At 43.0% G+C, this 19522-nt stretch overlaps 1 protein-coding gene across 5 annotated transcripts in view; it reads right to left on the bottom strand.

Moving 5' to 3' along the window:
- The window catches only part of GREM2 (gremlin 2, DAN family BMP antagonist), a 74280-nt gene that overhangs the window by 49755 nt on the left and 5003 nt on the right, over nt 1-19522 (bottom strand). For 4 of the 5 annotated variants that reach the window (XM_073335262.1, XM_073335264.1, XM_073335263.1 and 1 more), the window contains exon 1: nt 3352-3544. The exons of the other annotated variant lie outside the window; for it this stretch is intronic. The gene's annotated coding sequence lies outside the window, so the exon portion shown is untranslated. Of the gene's footprint in view, nt 1-3351; nt 3545-19522 lie in introns of those variants that run through there. 5 annotated transcript variants of the gene reach the window in all.

Genomic DNA, 19522 nt, shown 5'->3' on the forward strand with positions numbered 1-19522 from the left:
ATAGAAATTTTCAGTGTTCTGTCAAATTTTTCCAACATTTCCAAATTTATATTTTTGGGTGTTGGCCAATATTTGTTAGGTTAGATTTTTCACTTTAAAAAAATCACAAAAATGTGTATGAAAAAAATATATCTCACCAGCTCTCCAACAGCAGGATCTTGCATGAAGGGTGGGACAGGAATACAATTAAAAAGCAGTGAATATAATTAAAAAGCTTCTACCACTGGCTATGGACTAAGGATGACAAGCAAACCAACAATCACTTAGTCAGTCTTCCACTCACAATCCCAAATTCTATTTTTACACTCCCAAGACAAACACAGGACATCACTGTTCAAATAAATTCTTACTATATTGCTCCTCATCTAGCAGATTTACCTGCTGCCAGACAATGCATCTAAAGTCTTAGACCAGAGTAATTCATGTCAAATTTTCTACCCTTTTAGCAGTGGGGAAGAGATGTGTGTGCAGAAGTGGGACAGGGAATGTGAAGAAGGCAGCTGCGACAGCTGCAGGCTCCTGTTCTGCTAACCTGGCAAAAACTCTTCCATAAGAAGAGGCTCGGTGGACAGTTGAGCAAGACCCAGGGGGTAGCCACGCTCTCTGGGAAGGGAGCCTAGAGTCTGCAGCAAGTTTCTAGGGCTCCATGCTTGTCTGATCTGTTGTGCTGTTTTGGAGGAGAATAGTGGGGTCTGATCCACAAAGGCGTGCAGTTCCCCGAATTCAGCCATAGATCCACAGGATTTGGTTTTGAGTTTCCTGCAGACTCCTTAACTATATAGCATCAGGGGAATCCACCAGGTGTTTGTAAATAATTTTCTCCTGCTGTGGTTTTGTTTACCCCAAATGGAGTTTATCTGGGTCTAGTGGGTTTACACCTTCATAAATTCTATCCTTGGAATCTAGATTTAGCTTTGGCCACCATTAGTCAGTATTTCCCTGGATGCTCAATGGACATCTCAGATATATTTTTTTCATTCAAATCTTTTCCATCTGATGCAGCGGAAGCAAAATAGTTTAAATCCCTTCTAACATAATAAACATTGCAAATTAAGTAGATCTTAAAGAGGGATGGAAGAGTGACTCAGGGCACCCGAAGCGACTGAATGTATAAGTCTGGAATACAGAGGACTACATCCTGTATTGCAGGTTAATGGATTTTCACTTTGTGCATTTTTTCTATCTTCATTGTGATCAGATTTGACTCCTCCACATAAACACTTAGATATCTTCCTATGGAAGTGTGAAGTATTAACTGTCATTAACAGATAAATCCTCTTCCCTGTGCAAAGCCCAAGTGACCGAGCATTGTGTAAGAGGTTACTGTGGCAATCTATGAGGGTTGGGGGGAGTAGAATCTACCCCATTCCTCCCCCAAATGCAACATGCCAGCAGATCTACAAAGTTCGCCAGCAGATCTACAAAGTCACAGATACATTGTCCATGTCTTTACACTAAGCCCCTCTCTATTCTAACATGTACAGAACACTCCTAGCATATTGGCTTTGGACACTCCGAGGGCATTCAGTGTCCTCAGTCATCCCCTCTTCATATGCTGCAAAAACACACTGGTGCTGCTGCATTCAGGATCTTCCATGGAAGTAGGAGTATTATTCCTGTGAGGAAACTGAGGCATGGAGAGATTAAGCCCCTTTCTCAAGGTCTGTGGCACAAACTGGAATGGAACCCAGATGTCCTGAATCCCAGCCTGGTATGCGGACCACTAAACCTTACTTCTGTTAAATTAAGAAATGAATAGTGCAATCTAACTTTTTTTTTTTTTTGCTACCAAAAATTGTCATTTTCCACCTCTCTCTAATTTTAATGTTTAAAAAGGAAGGCATTCTAAGAAATATACTTCAAGGTTAACAATAAAAATATAATCAACAGCAGACAGCTTTAGCAAATATTTTGGACAGTATTTGCTTCCTGGCTTTAGACATTAGGAAGAAAATAAATCCCCTACAGAAACACAGTACCTATATCGTATATACATTGGTGGGAAGTAAATGAACCTGAAGTGATGTTCATTTCATAGTGGTATTGAATGCAGTAGCCTTGAAGTGCTTTGATATGAAGAGTGCTAATTAGGGCTCAGTGAGTGAATTCTGCTTGTTCTTGCACCTGTTGCTTGTTATTCAACAGGATTGTTTAGATTCCTAATCTAAGTTTTCGTTACAGAAACTACTCTTTCCACTGTTATTTGTGCAGTTAAACTTTTAAAACTGAAGTTCAGCCAACTGTGTTCAACAGGACTTTAACTTCAGCTTTTCTTTTTTGCTTTTTTTGGGGGGGATGGGGGAAGGGGGCTCTTGAACACAGAAGGTTTAACTTGTTAGGAGCTGTTAATTTTGTCCTCTAAAATCCACCAGAAATAAAATTATATAATCACTTTTACAAACCTGTACTAAAAATAGTAGTAGCTCAGCCAAATGCCATTGCAATTTTTTTTTAAGACCTGGGACTCCAATTTTGTCAGAGGTATGGAAATGCAAATATTTCTGTTGCTTTATCAGACAATCAAGCAGGATCTCACTGCAAGACAGACATGGGTTTGTATTTGTATAATCCTCATTCGCATGGGGGTGGGGGGGAATACTGCATATGTATTTCTAACTCATGACTATAAAAAAATAATACTATTTGTACTTGGAGCTGATCCCTCATGGGGTTTCATAATCACAAACCATAATTAACCCAAAGCAAAGAAAGAAAGGTACAAAGGGGCACAGGTTTCAGCTAGGGATTTTTTCATGATTCTTAAACCCAAAGGATTTTTTTTAAGCCATGCAGTTAACTTATCTTAGAATCCTGTTCAAAATAAAACCTAGATCTAGAGACACCTGATAGCTTGCTCATATTAATTTAGTTACATGCCTCATGGGAACTTGCCACATTTAAAGGACATATGAGCACAATATATGATATTCAGAAAATATTAAGCTATTACTTTAAAATGATGACACTGCTACTTACTTTGCCCTGCAGATCATTTCAAACTGAATGTGCTAAAGCTGGGCCATTAAGTTTTCACAAGGATATAACTATTGCATACACAGAATCACTTTAAAATAGGGAAAAGCTACAATCTGTTTTTTTCCCCCACTGATTATTGTGATTCTTCTTGAACTGTGCAAATTTAATACAGGAACAAGTATTGTTTCCTCCAAATCTGCAGGATGAATTGAGAGATGAGGTGTATTTTTTCCTCCTTTCTAAATAGGAGTAGAAAATGACAGAACTTTAAGGGGAAAAAATTAATTCCTGCAAAATAAATAACAATGCCTTATAAATGTGCAGTAACTAACATCAAATTCTTCTGCTTCAGATAAGCTATGATGATGTCCATACCTGCAACCAGCTGAGAGGTTTTCTTCAGTTCCCTGTATCCTGGAGGTTATTTTATATCCAATGGAGTGATTAAGTGTGGTCTCCCTCTGCTGCTTGCAGTTCTGACTCAACCAGGCTGCTGCAGATGCCCATAAGAGCTCAATTTAAAAGAGCTGCGAATGAAGAGAGCACGCCTTGCTTTGCAGGGTCTCAGGCTAGCTTTGGTGCAGATATGAAAGGAACACTGGAGGCTCAGCACTGACTCTTCTCAGGCACTGCGTGGGGATATCATCAAAGACTAAGCTTTCTATTGGCTCTGATCACCAAACAAATCACACCAGCCACCCCCTGCCTCCACCCGCCCCCCTCTCCACTCAGCGCTTGTTTCTCATCTAACCCACAAACATTGCAGCTACAGACACTTCAGTGGCTTGCTGTGTTTCTGCTTTCCTCCTTCCAGGCTGTGGATTTACAACCTTGTGGTCAGCTCTACCATTTTTTTTTTTTTTTAAATCAGACTTCCAATCCAAGCCCTCCTGTTTCTGTAGGGAAATCCTCCCTGTACTAACCCACCGAAAAACAGCCCCTTTAGATCTTCTTCCTTTTATTGAAGGACCTGCAATGTTAAGAATACATGAAGATTGTGATTGTGTGCAATGCTTGACATTCAAACACATTAGTTTTCTTGAGTTTTTTTTTAAAAAGTCCCTTACTACTAAAATTAAAAGTTTGCAGAGCCTAATTACCTGGGGAATAAAAAGATGAAATCTTCAGCTGAGGCAGAACAAAGTCCTCATTACCTGTGCTTTCCTTGTAGAAGTTGGGCTATTATTCCAATATTTGTTTACTGAAGGAAAGGAAGCCATTTACACAGAAAAAGAAACCATGATGCGAAAGTGCTTCTTCCCTGGGTCTGAATTTATTTCATCAGAGCAACTGAAATGACTCCTGCTTCCTGCTGGAATGTTGGGGCTGCTCTTTCTTTCACAGGATGGGTCACGGTGGCTTGCGGGGTAGGATTCTTTTGCAACCAGGGTTTGTGCACAGTTTTGGGTTCAATTCTGAGTCCTTTCTTCTGAGAAAACTGACAGTCCTGTGCCTTTAGTATGACCCTATTTTTAAACAAGAGTATAGTCGACACAGATAAATAGGTTGTTTTGGGTTCTCTCGGTGCAGGAAGATGTTGTAACATTTCCTGTTAACATGCTGGCACAGTTGCATATGAAAATTAGGGAGAACAGAATGTATCTGTGATAACAGATGCATCCTTAATTTAGGCTATGACACACACTTGACTGGGGCTGTTGAATTAAGTAAGATGTATTGGTTGTCATTAAAAGTCACCATTTACCCAAATTTAGCACACCATGGCACCTGAAATACAGGGAAATAGAGTTCCTGGCATACACCTGTATGCTAACGGTGGGAAAATGCTGAGTCTGAAATGGTGCCCTCTGTAGCACTTATTTCAGCGGTTACTCTTTAGTGATCAGACTGTTGGATAGTCTTCCTCATTCACTGTTCAGTAGGTATATCATTTGTCTCTTTTGGGTGTACTAAATTTTTTAATAAACTTTGTTTTTTTTCTGGCAAAAGTCAGAAAAATAAATATAGGAAATAGAAGTACTGAGAAAATTTTAAAATAGAGATATTAAGAAAAAACTACACTGGGATTTCATTCCCCCCTGGCTACAGTATCGCTGAACTCAATTGAGTTGCTCCACTGTAAAACAGGAATAATTCAGAAATTCATCAGGTCCTTTATTATTAATTATTTTATTTATTGCCTATCTTCCGCTCAATGGATGAAATTAAGTTATGAGCCTGGAGCCAAAGATGCATTTCCAGCAGCCTGGCTGACAGCACCTAGAACAGTTACATCAGCAGCACATCTGGACAGTGGCCACTGCTCATCTCTATGCCCCAGCTCACACTTACATTTCCTTGTTACTTCAAGAACAGCTGTATTTCTTCCTTCATGTGACTGTTTCAAATTACAGTATCTTCCTTTCTCTTCTTTATTTCCCAAGTTACACAACAGTGAGTGTTCTGAACTGTCCCATTTTAAATGCAACAACTTCTCTTTCAGATCCTCCTGTGCTTGCCTCTGTGGACCAACTCTCCCCAAACTACCTTTAAACTGAGCAAAGCTTACCGTATCATCCTCATGCATGAATGATACCATTTCCACTTTTTTCCACCTTAATGGATGGTTGGTACTTTGTTTTTGTTTTTCCCCCAGAAAATGATGAGCACTAGCTGAAGCAAAAATTTTCAGCCTGGCAGGCTGCTCTGATAAGATCCATCGTACCATCCCCTCCCTCAGTTCCCATTCATCTTGCTTATTGACGCTACATAGATTTTTTTCCTTATGTCTTGCCTGGCAGTGAGAAAATGCTCTGAGTCTCCTACAGCAATCTTAGTTTAGTAAATCTCTTTTGCTCTCTGATCTGACTTAAGCACTCCTTATGGTAAAATAACCTCTGACTCAACATGACTCTGTGTACCGTGTGCTGCTCTGTCCCATTGTCCATTCAACTGATGTGCTGTTGAATTCCTTTGCACTTTGACTGGCTTCCCCTCAGCCCAAGTTCATTTTAATAGCTTTTAAGCTGTCTGTTTTATTTGTGTCTGCTTAAGTGCTTATTTAATCTTTTCTTTTAAAATCTTTAAATTCCCTACATACCTTCAAGGATTACAAAAACCTGTGGAAGGTCATTATAGTTATAAAATAGTTTGACTTGATAAATAGAATCATAGAATCATAGAATATCAGGGTTGGAAGGGACCTCAGGAGGTCATCTAGTCCAACCCCCTGCTCAAAAGCAGGACCAATCCCCAACTAAATCATCCCAGCCAGGGCTTTGTCAAGCCTGACCTTAAAAACTTCTAAGGAAGGAGATTCCACCACCTCCCTAGGCAACGCATTCCAGTGTTTCACCACCCTCCTAGTGAAAAAGTTTTTCCTAATATCCAACCTAAACCTCCCCCACTGCAACTTGAGACCATTACTCCTTGTCCTGTCCTCTTCTACCACTGAGAATAGTCTGGAACCATCCTCTCTGGAACCACCTCTCAGGTAGTTGAAAGCAGCTATCAAATCCCCCCTCATTCTTCTCTTCCGCAGACTAAATAATCCCAGTTCCTCAGCCTCTCCTCATAAGTCATGTGTTCCAGACCCCTAATCATTTTTGTTGCCCTTCGCTGGACTCTTTCCAATTTATCCACATCCTTCTTGTAGTGTGGGGCCCAAAACTGGACACAGTACTCCAGATGAGGCCTCACCAATGTCGAATAGAGGGGAACGGTCACATCCCTCCATCTGCTGGCAGTGCCCCCACTTATACAGCCCAAAATGCCATTGACCTTCTTGGGAACAAGGGCACACTGTTGACTCGTATCCAGCTTCTCGTCCACTGTAACCCCTAGGTCCTTTTCTGCAGAACTGCTGCCTAGCCATTCGGTCCCTAGTCTGTAGCTGTGCATTGGATTCTTCCGTCCTAAATGCAGGACCCTGCACTTATCCTTATTGAACCTCATCAGATTTCTTTTGGCCCAATCCTCCAATTTGTCTATGTCCCTCTGTATCCTATCCCTACTCTCCAGCGTATCTAACACTCCTCCCAGTTTAGTATCATCCACAAATTTGCTGAGAGTGCAATCCACACCATTCTCCAGATCATTTATGAAGATATTGAACAAAACCGGCCCCAGGACCGATCCCTGGGGCACTCCACTTGACACCGGCTGCCAACTAGACATGGAGCCATGATCACTACCCGTTGAGCCCGACAATCTAGCCAACTTTCTACCCACCTTATAGTCCATTCATCCAGTCCGTACTTCTTTAACTTGCTGACAAGAATACTGTGGGAGACCGTGTCAAAAGCTTTGCTAAAGTCAAGAAACAATACATCCACTGCTTTCCCTTCATCCACAGAACCAGTAATCTCACCATAGAAGGCGATTAGATTAGTCAGGCATGACCTTCCCTTGGTGAATCCATGCTGACTGTTCCTGATCACTTTCCTCTCATGTAAGTGCTTCAGGATTGATTCTTTGAGGACCTGCTCCATGATTTTTCCGGGGACTGAAGTGAGGCTGACTGGCCTGTAGTAAATAATTTTTGTTTTTTCATTTATGGCTTGTTTCTTTTTCAAGCAGAAATGCTGTCTGTTCTATCTGCTCAGTTAGTAACGTTTATGTTACTCACATATTCATGTTTATTCATTCAGCATATCTAGTCATAAGGCTAATTGAGTATTTTGTGCTCACAGGAGTTTTATTCCTTTGCAAAGCAATTATTGAGAAGTGCCAGGTGTCTCAGGTTTTAGCTGATGAGGATAAAAGATACAATATTTATTCCTTTGGCCTGGTCTACACACAGTTTTTGCAACAGTATAACTATGTTGCTTAGGTATGTGATTTTACACCTATATATAGGGCCCTACCAAATTCATGGTCCATTTTGGTCAATTTCACGGTCAGAGGATTTTAAAAAATCATAAATGTCATGATTTCAGCTATTTACATCTGAAATTTCACGGTGTAGTAACTGTAGAGGTCCTGACCCAAGAAGGGGTTGGGAAGGGGGTGGCAAGGTTAGTGAAGGGGGGGGTTGCGGTACGGCAATGCTTACTTCTGTGGTGCTGCTGGCGGCAGCGCTGCCTTCAGAGCCGGGCAGCTGGAGAGTGGCGGCCGCTGGCCGGGAGCCCCGCTCTGAAGGCAGAGCCTCAGCCAGGAGCAGCACACGAGTAAGGATGGCGTGGTATGGTATGGCCACCTTTACTTCTGCGCTGCTGCCTGCAGAGCTGGGCTCTCAGTCAGCAGCCGCCCCTCTCCGGCTGCCCGGCTCTGCAGGCAGCAGCGCAGGAATAAGGGTGGCATGGTGCGGTATTGCCTCCCTTACTTCTCCACTGCTGCTGGTGGGGCCAACAGCCGCTGCTCTCCAGCTGCTCGGCTCAGAAGGCAGCGCAGGAGGAAGGGTGGCAATACCACAACCCCTAAAATAAGCTTGCGGCCCCTCTGCAGCTCCCTTTTGGGTCAGGACCCCCAATTTGAGAAAGGCTGGTCTCCCCTATGAAATCTGTGTAGAATAGGGTAAAAGCACACAAAAGGCCAGATTTCACGGGGGGAGACCAGATTTCACGGTCCGTGATGAGATTTTCATTGCCATGAATTTGGTAGGGCCCCACCTATATACTTATGCCAGTACACTCTCAAATTGATAGTAATATAGGCCCCAATTCAGCCATCACATGCCTATCTTTAAGCACATAAGCAGTGTCATCAATTTTACCCTATGCTGGCTTCATATCAGTGGTGCTTGAATTATCCTTATATAGGATATTATCCAAATTCTCCCCTGGTATAAATTGGCATTGCTCCACTGACATCAATGGGTCTAAACGCACGCTTAAAATTAAAGTTAGACACATGCTTAGGTATCTAGCTGAATCAGGGCCAACTCTTAATCTCATATTGTTGATGTATCTCCCTTGAATTTCTGATGGAGCAGAGTCACTTGACACCAGCAAGAAATTTGGCTTATAGCCCAGGTACTGATAATTCAACTACCAGTAAAATACAGCCATCTCTGGGGTAGAATGTAGCAACTGTTTAACAGCAGACAGCAACATTGCATAATAGTTTGGGACAGGACATGCAGAAGAACACTATGTCCAGATGAAATTGCAGAATGAATTTAGAGAAAATTGAGCATGCTATGGGGCCCGCTCCATCACCATGTGTTCAAATTAGAAACAGAACTCAAAACTGTGGGGTTTGTGGCGTTCTGTTATTTTCTTTGTTGGGCTGTCTTGTAGTAGGTGACTTCTGGGTACTCTTCTGGCTCTGTCAATCTGTTTCTTCACTTCAGCAGGTGGGTACTGTAGTTGTAAGGATGCTTGATAGAGATCTTGTAGGCGTTTGTCTCTGTCTGAGGGGTTGGAACAAATGTGGTGGTATCGTAGAGCTTGGCTGTAGACAATGGATCGTGTAGTGTGATCTGGATGAAAGTTGGAGGCATGTAGGTAAGTATAGCGGTCAGTAGGTTTCCTGCTGGTAATAGCTCACCTTTCCTAATCACTCTTGTTACAGTCTGTATGGTAACACCCATTGTTTCATGTTCTCTGTGTATATAAAATCTCCCCACTATATTTTCCACTGTATGCATCCAATGAAGTGAGCTGTAGCTCACGAAAGCTTATGCTCTAATAAATTTGTTAGTCTCTAAGGTGCCACAAGTCCTCCTTTTCTTTTTAATGATCTCTCTGACTCCTGATGTTCCAGCCAGTCAGCTTGATGGGAAGGGTGGGTATGGGGTGAAGGAGATTAGTGACTTTTTGGATAGCATTAAAGGCAAGCTGAGTTGAGACTGAGGCATATTTCCCCAATTTATAGCAATTTGTACACTCGGCTGCCCTTGTCTTGAGATATACCTCAGTTGATTGTAGGAAACATTTCCATCTCAAAGAGTTGTTGAGGAAGTGTGCTGTGATTGTTCAAGATATATCAACCTTGCTTTGTTCAAACTACCTCCGCTTTCTATGGGTTCTCTGCTGTGTGGCGCTGACCTTCTAGTCTCTATGGTGCTGCTCAACTTTGGCTCTCTAAACATTAACGGATGCCAGGAGGGTAAGAAAAGGGCACAACTCTTTGAATTTCTCAGACAGACACAGGCTGATGTTGTCCTTAGGCAAGAGACACATTCAGACCTTGATAATCAGGGGAACCAATTGAAGGAATGGGGCTTTGTTGAGTCATGGCTCTCGTGTCACTGCTGGGGTAACTGTTCTCTTTTTCCAGAATGCAGGGACACAGATCCTCTCTGTGAAGGAGATTGTGTGGGGCCGCTCCTCCAGGTGGAAACATGTATTGGCACTACTCTATTTAATTTTTGTACTGTGTATGTCCCTAATCTGGGGTGAGATTGTGCCTCTTTTTTGCAGACAGTTTCCTATGCTATGCTTGGCTATGAGCCTGATACTATTATTACCCTATCAGGGGATTGCAATTGCACTGTATATTATGTTTTAGACAGGAACCACGAGTAGACGCACCCTCAGTCAGCCAGGGAACTGTATTGTCTCCTGAAGACTTTTGTGCTAGTAGATGTTTGGAAGTTTTCTCACCCCGCTGCCGGGCAGTACTCTTGATTGAAGGCTACTCCCAACCAGGCCTCAGGGGCTAGACTGGATCACTTTTACACCATGAAGGCCAATGTGAATATGTTTGTTTGGTCTTCTGTGTCTCCACTCACTTGTCTGGTCATTATGATGCATCTGTCAGTGTGTCTCTCTGTCTTCCTGCCCATGCTTCCCACGGGCACTTTAATACCAAATGATGACAGGACTTGAATTTCACCCAGATGTTTGCTGTGTCCAGGGAGTGCTGGCAGCAGCACAAGCCCCTGTTTCAGTCCCTGAGACACTGGTGAGATGTCAGAAAGGTCCGTGTCCAACTGTTCTGCCACCAGTATACCCAGGCTGCCACGCAATCCTTGTATCAGGCTATGAGTGCCCTGGAATGAGACCACTTGGGCCTTCCTGGCAGCCTTGATGTGGGAAAGCCAAAGTAGATTCACCAAACCTTAACTGAGAAGCGCCAGCTCCCGTGATGCTTCTTGGAAGAGAATGTGCAAGGAGCCCTGATTCAGGCCCATTTTACACAGCTGCATGAAATTAACACTCCCACAAGATTCTTTTTTGGGTTGGAGAAAAAAGTCTACAGACAGACAGCAGCTTTTTTGCCTATGGCTGCCAGAGAAGAAGATAAGAATGGCCGTACTGGGTCAGACCAGTGGTCCATCTAGCCCAGTATCCTGTCCTCTGACAGTGGCTAAAGCAGGTGCTTCAGAGGGAATGAACAGAACAAGTAATCATCAAGTGATCCATCCCCTGTCACCCATTCCCAGCTTCTGGCAAACAGAGGCTAGGAACACTTCAGAGCACGGTTTTGCATCCCCGTCCATGATGGTTAATAACCATTGGTGGACCTATCCTCCATGAACTTATCTAGCTCTTTTTTGAACCCTGTTATAGTCTTGGCCTTCACAACATCGTCTGGCAAAGAGTTCCACAGGTTGACTGCGCATTGTGTGACGAAATACTTGCTTTTGTTTGTTTTAAACCTGCTGCCTATTCATTTCATTTGATGACCCCTAGTTCTTGTGTTATGAGAAGGAGTAAATAACACTTCCTTATTCACTTTCTCCACACCGGTCTCCACATATAGACAGCTATCATATCCTCCCTTAGTCTTCTCTTTTCCAAGCTGAAAAGTCCTAGTCTTATTAATCGCTCCTCACATAGAAGCTGTTCCATAACCCTAATCATTTTTCTTGCCCTTTTCTGAACCTTTTCCAATTCCAATACATCGTTTTTGAAATGGGGCGACCACATCTGCAGGCAGTATTCAAGATGTGGGCATACCATGGATTTATATAGAGGCAATATGATATTTTCTGTCTTATTTTCTATCCCTTTCCTAATGATTTCCAACAGCCTGTTCACTTTTTTGACTGCCACTGCACACTGAGCGGACATTTTCAGAGAACTGTCCACAATGACTCCAAGATCTCTTTCTTGAGTGGTAACAGCTAATTGAGACCCATCATTTTATATGGATAGTTGGGATTATGTTTTCCAATGTGCATTATTTTGCATTTATCAACATTTATGCATGGTCATCTGATGGCTGATCCTGCTGAGATCTGGAAAACAGCAGTTTCTTTTTACAGTACTCTATATTCTCCTGAAGCCTGTGACATGCTGGCAGTGGAGGCGCTGCACCAGGGGTTATACCATCTGACTGGTGAGGAACAGCGGTGCCTGGATGCCCTGTTGTCTCTGCAGAAGCTCTTTGTTGCAGTCCAGCAGTTCTTTACTGTTGCAGTCCAGCAGTTCTTTACAGGCAAGGCCCAGGTTTCAGGGGGCTGCCTTCTGATACTCCTGGGGGAATTCTGTGCCACTGCACATAATTAATGAGCCACACATACTTTTAATTTTTTGTGCAGAAACAGCTTCTGCTTAAAAGTTGCTGCCTTTTGCCCAGCAGAGGGCACTGGGGCAATAGAATGCAGCAACCACTCCCAGCTAGGGAAGAGAAAGAGCCTGCCTCCTTCACAATGCCAGATCAGGAGAGAGGGGCTATTGGGGGTCAGACGGAGGCTCATAAGGGCTGGTCGGGGAGGACAGACTAGGAAAGGGGCTGAATGGGAGTGGAGGCACAGAGCCACTGGAGGGAAGGAGGTGCAGGTCCACATGGGCAGAGGAGTGGCTGAGAGGGGGCACAGAGACACGTTAATATGCCTCATAAGGAATCTATTTGGCAAAAACATTTTCTGAATCTCTTTTGTTGTCTGTATTGTTACAGACATACTTGCTGATAGGTATTTTGAAATAAATGACCAAAAATAGTTGAAACTGGTGTGAGATATTTTGTTATTTTGACAAAATATGTGTAGAATTTTTAATTTTTGGTTGCAGAATTTTTAATATTTTTGGTGCAGAATTCCCCCAGGAGTAAGAATCTGAATTTGACAAGCCATTTTGGCATCTTATCAGTCCTGACTTTTTGCTAATGGTGCTGGAGTGTTCTCAGGAGAAAGAGCTGCCCCTCAGTTGCAACAGGGCTGTGATCTCCCTGCTGCACCCAAAAGGGGATATCTGTGACTTACAGAGCCGGATACCTATTTCCCTTCTCTGCTCTGATTCTAAGATTTTACCTAGGGTCTTAGCCAAAAGGCTGAAGGACTGTCTGGACTCTGCAATACACCCTGGTCAAACATACTGTATTCTCACCCACTGCATTTTTTTTTTAATTCCTGATGTTTTCATGGTTAACAAACTTTGCAATCTATATGTGGAGCTTGTTTCAATAGACCAGGAGAAATCTTTTGATAGCATTAACCATAGTCATGTTTTTAAAATGATAGAAGCTTTTGGGATTGGGCCAGTGTTCTCTTCATATATTTTTTATCATACCATAAAAACATTTTTAATGTCCTAAAGCTTGATGGGGATGTTAGCTGCTGCTTCCCAGTTCACAGGGGCATTCATCAGAGGTGTCCTCTGCCTGGATGGTGTATGCTCTTAGATTGGAGCATGCTCTTAGGTTGGAGCCATTCCTGCACCTCCTTAGAAGCCATCTGACTGGCCTTTCTGTGCCAGAGGGGATGGATGCTTTCCCACATCTGTAGGCCTATGCTGATATCTCAGTTTTTATCACATCTGATAGTGAGGTGCAGGTACTTTGCACTTGTTTAACTGCCTCCATAAGCTGAGCTAAGAGCAATTTGATCTTATTGAGCTCTTGGCAGTGTAGTGGTCCCCCTTTGTTGCCCCAACAATTTAATGGGGCACCACTGGGATTAAGGTGTTGGGGGGTCTCTTTTGGATCTGAATAATATACGTTAAGGAACTGGAAGGGGGCTGAGGAAAAGATGCAAGGCTGCTGTGGAAATGGCACTGGCTCCTTCCTGGACTCTCTTTTTGGGAATGGATTTTGATTGCCAATAACTTGATTGCCAAATTGTGGCCTCAATGTTGTGGCAGCAGCTAGTATTTCTGAACCCTCCTCTGGGCCTTATGGACTAGATTCAGACACATATTAACCAGGTGGGTTTTTTTGTTTTGTTTTTTAAATAGTTACCTCTGGTTGCACCTTGCTTTTGCTGTTCCTGCCATTAGATGAAGAGGGCCAAAGCTCACTGATTTATTCAGCAAGGTGGCCCCCTGTCACCACCAGTCTGTTTGGCGGTTGCTATATTCTGACTCCCTGCTGACCAGGACGTCCCTTGCTTTCTCTCTCCTTCCTAGTCCTGGAGGGATGAGCGTTGACTCCCGCCTATTTTTGTTGGCACCTCGTTGATTACCGAGTCTAGATTTGCTTCCAGTCTACAACAGTACGTCTAATGCCTGGCAATTTCTGCAAAGTACGTGACTGGATCAGGCATTTTCCAGTTTATGGCTCTGGGAAGATCTGTATTTGCAGAGAGTTTTTGCAGGGATTGTTCTTCTGGGACAGAATGGTGTTTCCCTCACTAGCTGACTCACTCCCCTTTTGTGCAGGAGCTCCTTGTACAACCAGGCAAATTGTTGTCCTCGAAGGGTTTGGTGAATGTTACTTTTACACCTATGACCAAGAAGTAGCTCTATGGCATGTGTGTCACGGTGCAGCATTATGCCACCCTCTTTTATCTCCCTAGTACAGCCTGGATGATTGCCTCTGTCTCTGGGTGACTCTGTGTCCCTGGCTTGGAGGATGTTGTACAAACCTCCTCTTCTGAAGTGCTCCAGTGACTTGCAGTGGAAGGTCCTGCATAGCTTCATAGCATTGTTTTTTTTGCAGCAGCTTTTCAGTGGTTTTGACTGGTTTTCTCCAAGCCCCTGTTTGTTCTCAGCATGAGATACAATGCTGCTTGTATTGGCCTGGTTTCCTGCCTGGCTAAGTTTTTGTTGGGTCAGGCAAACCTAGTCATTTTGAAATCTCACCAGAACAGAATGGCCAGTGTAAAGTGGTGTGATGTGCTAGAACTGTTGTGCACATTGATTGTGGCTCAGCTGCAGCCTGATTACCCTTTCTATAAATTGGCTTGTAACTTGGACACTTTTTGGTTGCTGTGATATGTTAATAATATTTTGAGTGAACTTGGTGGTGATCGTGCTTTAGTGATCCATGTTTAATGTTCACTTCCGATATGTTTTACTTTATTTGATTCATGTCTTTTTCTGCATATATTGTAATTTTATGTGAATAAAGGTGTTTTCCGGGTCTCTTGTTCTCTCTGTTTCTGTTTAGAATCCTCCCCTGCCCCTCCCATGCCTGACTTCAGATTTAAAGAAAAAGTACACAAGCCCTCACAGCCTTTCCTCTATCATCCAATTGGAAGGAAAAAGAAGAACCTCTTGGCTTCACAGGGAGGAGAGAGAAACACACACATTGTTAGCACTTCCTTGTCCACTATCCTCCCCTTCTTTATTCCCAGTTGCAGAAGAGAGACAATCCTGGCAACCTCCACATTTGGACCTGGCTCCAGCCAGACACCCTCATCAACCACCATGGCCCTGTTCTCTTACCACTAAGATTTTTCAGGTGATGGCCAACTCCTGTCCTCTATGTATTTTCTTGCAGCAGCAGACTGCTCCTCCTCTATCTTCTCTCTTTGGAAACTAGCAAGAAGTCCCACTGACCCAATCCACCAGATAAAAACCAGAGCAGGGTTTCCACACAGCCTAGGAAAGACCAGGACAAGTGGGATTGTCATTCAGCCTGAGTGAGGTTTCCACTTAGCTTAGTGCACTGTGGTACATATTGCCACATAAATGTTGAAGACACAATGCACCAGGGCGAGGAATATTTCCCTTCCCACCTCTGCCAGATGGTAGTGTCAGGTGGACAGGCCATCTGCTCCCTAAAGTGAGCCCTCTTGCTAAAGATAATATAATGGAGGAGGAAGCAGCCTTCTGCCCCAAAAGGCAGTGTGGGAGAGGATGGTGGATCATCAAGGACTCTGCCCCTCCCCGACAAGACATGGTAAGAAAGGGGGAAACTGAGGCTTGGGGAGAGTCAAGAGATATGTGGATTGCGGGATACCCACACCTTCACTTGTAAGGATGGAATCAGGGTGAGGTCAGCAATGTTCACTGCCCTTTTCTGGCAGGTGTCAGGATGGCAGGAAGGTAAGGTACCTAGGGCGAACTTCTCAACCTGTTTTACAAGGTCCATTAAAATATGAACTCATTTTAGAAAACCCTTCACTTTTGAAAAAATAGTTTAAGAGGCTCATAGCACCTAGAGCTCTTACTATGGCTGAACAAACCTAGAATAGTAATGATCCAAAATGGAATGTATGTAGGCCAGGACACTGGGTTAATAACCCTTCTCTTGTGAAAAAGTGCCATAGGAATTTTAATGACAAATGGCCAGGGGCTCTCTTTTATGTCTCACTCAAAAAATGGTACTGCCAACAAGCACAGGGCCCCCTCACATCACACAGGATATTGATTCAATACTTCTCTAAACGGTGCAATGTCACAAGCTAATGTCTCTGCCTGCCTTATCAAGCTGTTCCTTGGAGGCCTCCCATCCAGAGCCTAACTCTACTTCGATTCGAGAACTGTAAGAGTTCAAACAAGAATTAAAATCCCCACCTCCCCCAAGCTGTTGTGAAATCTGGATGTTGGCTTGGGCCTATCTCCAGTGAAGATTACAATAGGTTCCCTAGAAGAAAGAGACTTCATATAAGGTGAGTAGGGCCTGTAATTCTACTCCTTCCCCATATTTGAAATGAGGGGTATTTAGCTATAGAGATAGGAGACAGACACGAAAGAGCAGAACTACATTTGGGAACAGAGTTTATCCTCCTCCTCTATCACAAGGACCTGGTGGGACATCTGGGATTCCAAAGAACCTTGCTAAATAGGACCAGATAACCTCACAATATGGGAGCAAAACCAGCTCTGTTATGTGTGATTTGCTGGCCATATAATGACTAATAAAGGCAACATGTGTGGCCACAGGAACTGGGCCAATGTAGCTCTTTCTGGGAACTGTGAGTAACTAGCCAGGTCCCTGATTATTTTCCTCCTGCAAGTGTATTGAGCGAGATTCTTACAAACGGTGTCTAGTGTGTGGATTTGCTTCCTGTCTCCCAAACAGCACTAGCTCAAACAAATGAAAAAGAAGAAAAAGTAAAACTGAAGCTTTAGAAAGCTTGCAGTTTTTTCCAGCTACACCATGGCTGATATTTCCTAGTGTCTTCCTTCCTCCTAACTTCCTGCTTGTTTTCTGCCTCAGCCCCTGAGTTTTACAATCTTGGATGTTATTGTGTTGATTCGGCTTAGCTGGTGCTTTGAGACTATAACAACCTAAGAATGGTCATGCCAGGTCAGACCAATGGTCCATATAGCCCAGGATCCAATCTTCTGACAGTGGCCAATGCCAGGTGCTTCAGAGGAAATGAACAGAACAGGGCAATTTTAAGTGCTCTATCCCACCATCCAGTCCCAGCTTCTGGCGGTTGGAGGTTTAAGGATACCTGGAGCATGGGGTTGCATCCCTGATCATCTTGGCTAATAGCAATTAACATGCCTATCTGCCATGAACTTCTCTAATTCTCTTTTGAACCCATTTATACTTTTGGCCTTCACAAAATCCCCTGGCCATGAGTTGACTGTGCATTGTGCGAGGTACTTCCTTTTGTTTATTTAAAACCTGCTGTCTATTAATTTCATCAGGTGACCCTAGTTTTTGTGTTATGTATAGAATTAGATAACACAAATTAATTTTCTCCACACCATTCATGATTTTATAGACCTCTCTCCCCCCTTCGTCATCTGTTTTTTATGTTGAACAGTCCCAGTATTTGTAATCTATCCTTGTATGGAAGCTGTTCCATCCCCCTAATCATTTGTATTGCCCTTCTCTGTACTTTTCCCAATTTTAATACAGCTTTTTTGAGATGGGGCAACCTGAACTGCACACAGTATTCAAAGTGTGGGTGTTCTGTGGATTTATATAGTGCCATTATGATATTTTCTGTTTTATTATCTCTCTTCTTTTCTTAACGGTTCCTAACATTGTTAGCTTTTTTTGAGTGCTTCCATATACTGGGCAGATGTTTTCAAAGAACTATCCACGATGATTCCAAGATCTCTTTCTTGATTGGTAACAGCTAATTTAGACCCCTCATTTTGTATAGTTAGTAATTTTTCCAATGTGCATTACTTTGCACTTATCAACATTGAATTTCATCTGCCATTTTGTCACCCAGTTTTGTGAGATCCCTTTGTAATCCCTCACATTCAGCTGTAATTTAAATATTTTGAGTAATTTTGTATCTGCAAATTTTGCCACCTCACTTTTCACCCCCTTTTCTAAGTTATTTATGAATGTGTTGAATAGCACAAGTGCCAGTACAGATCCGGGGGGGAAAGGGGGGGCTATTTACTTTTCACCACTGTGAAAACTGACTATTTATTCCTATCTTTTAACCAGTTACTGATCCATCAGAGGAACTTTCCTCTTATCCCATTCCTGGCTTCCTGTTTCTGGTGATTCAAATCATCAGTGGTTTAAACACCAGATTTTTGAAAGCCTTCCCAGGAAGACCTAAAAGGGAAGGTGTGCTGCTACACTCCTGCCCATCCCACAGGAAGAGAGACTTAAGGAGATAATACATAAAGGGACTGGCCCCTGGAAAACCACCCAAACCAGGACCTGCTGCCACAGCTTGAAGACATCCCCAGTCCTTCCATGGGGCATGAAGAAATGATATGAGAAGACCACCTGCTACATCCCTGAACCACCTCCTAAAATACCTCCTCATAAAAGACCCTGTCTAGCTGCTGTCTTTCAATCTAGGCTTTTATCTTGCACCTTGCCTTACTGCCATTGGGAACTACTACAGTTGCCTGTGACTAGGAGCATGTTTCTTTGACTCATATGCTTATCAGCCACTGCAGAGAGAGCCCCTGGGACATTGAAGAAGGTTGCATTATGTGGAAAGGGGAAGGGAGACAATGAGGGAGGATACTCAAAACAAACAATCAAAAAACATAAAAAGTAGTGTTTCTCCTAACTGCATGGTAATTTAAAGTGACAAGAGTCCTGTATGAGATTTGTGAAATATGGCATACATGTGGTAGCAATTTAATATGCACAGCAAACAAAAGAAAGGGAAATGTATTAATGTCACAAATGGTGTAATTCAACCGGCTAGTTTAATTAAAGTTGGCATTACCCCATTTTGATCATGGAATTGAATGTTTTGGGAAATATTTTCTGACAGCGTTGGCTTCATGTGGACAATGCCCTTTCTCTACATTTCAAAGGTGCTTATGGGCATAAAAGACAAGAGAGGCTGTTAATAGACAACACAGGAGAGATTAGGCTCCTCCTGAACCTAGGTGCTCAGTAATACAGCACTGAAGCTTGTATATTACAAACACTCATCACACCAGGCACATAATCCATTTTAACTGATTGTCCTCTTTTTCTTGTGTGATGAGGCAGGGTGAACAGAAATCCCCCATCTACTATCCCCAGACCATTTGTTATTTTGTGTACTCCTGTCATATTCACTGTCAAAGCTCCTAGCACTTTATTCATTTATTTGGGTGTATGGGATTTTTACTAGTATGGTCATGAGCTGGGTTGAACCTTGTTAGGGGTTGTGTTAAACTATATT

Source organism: Lepidochelys kempii, chromosome 3 (genome assembly GCF_965140265.1).
Source record: "Lepidochelys kempii isolate rLepKem1 chromosome 3, rLepKem1.hap2, whole genome shotgun sequence".
Classification (NCBI taxonomy): Eukaryota; Metazoa; Chordata; order Testudines; family Cheloniidae; genus Lepidochelys; species Lepidochelys kempii.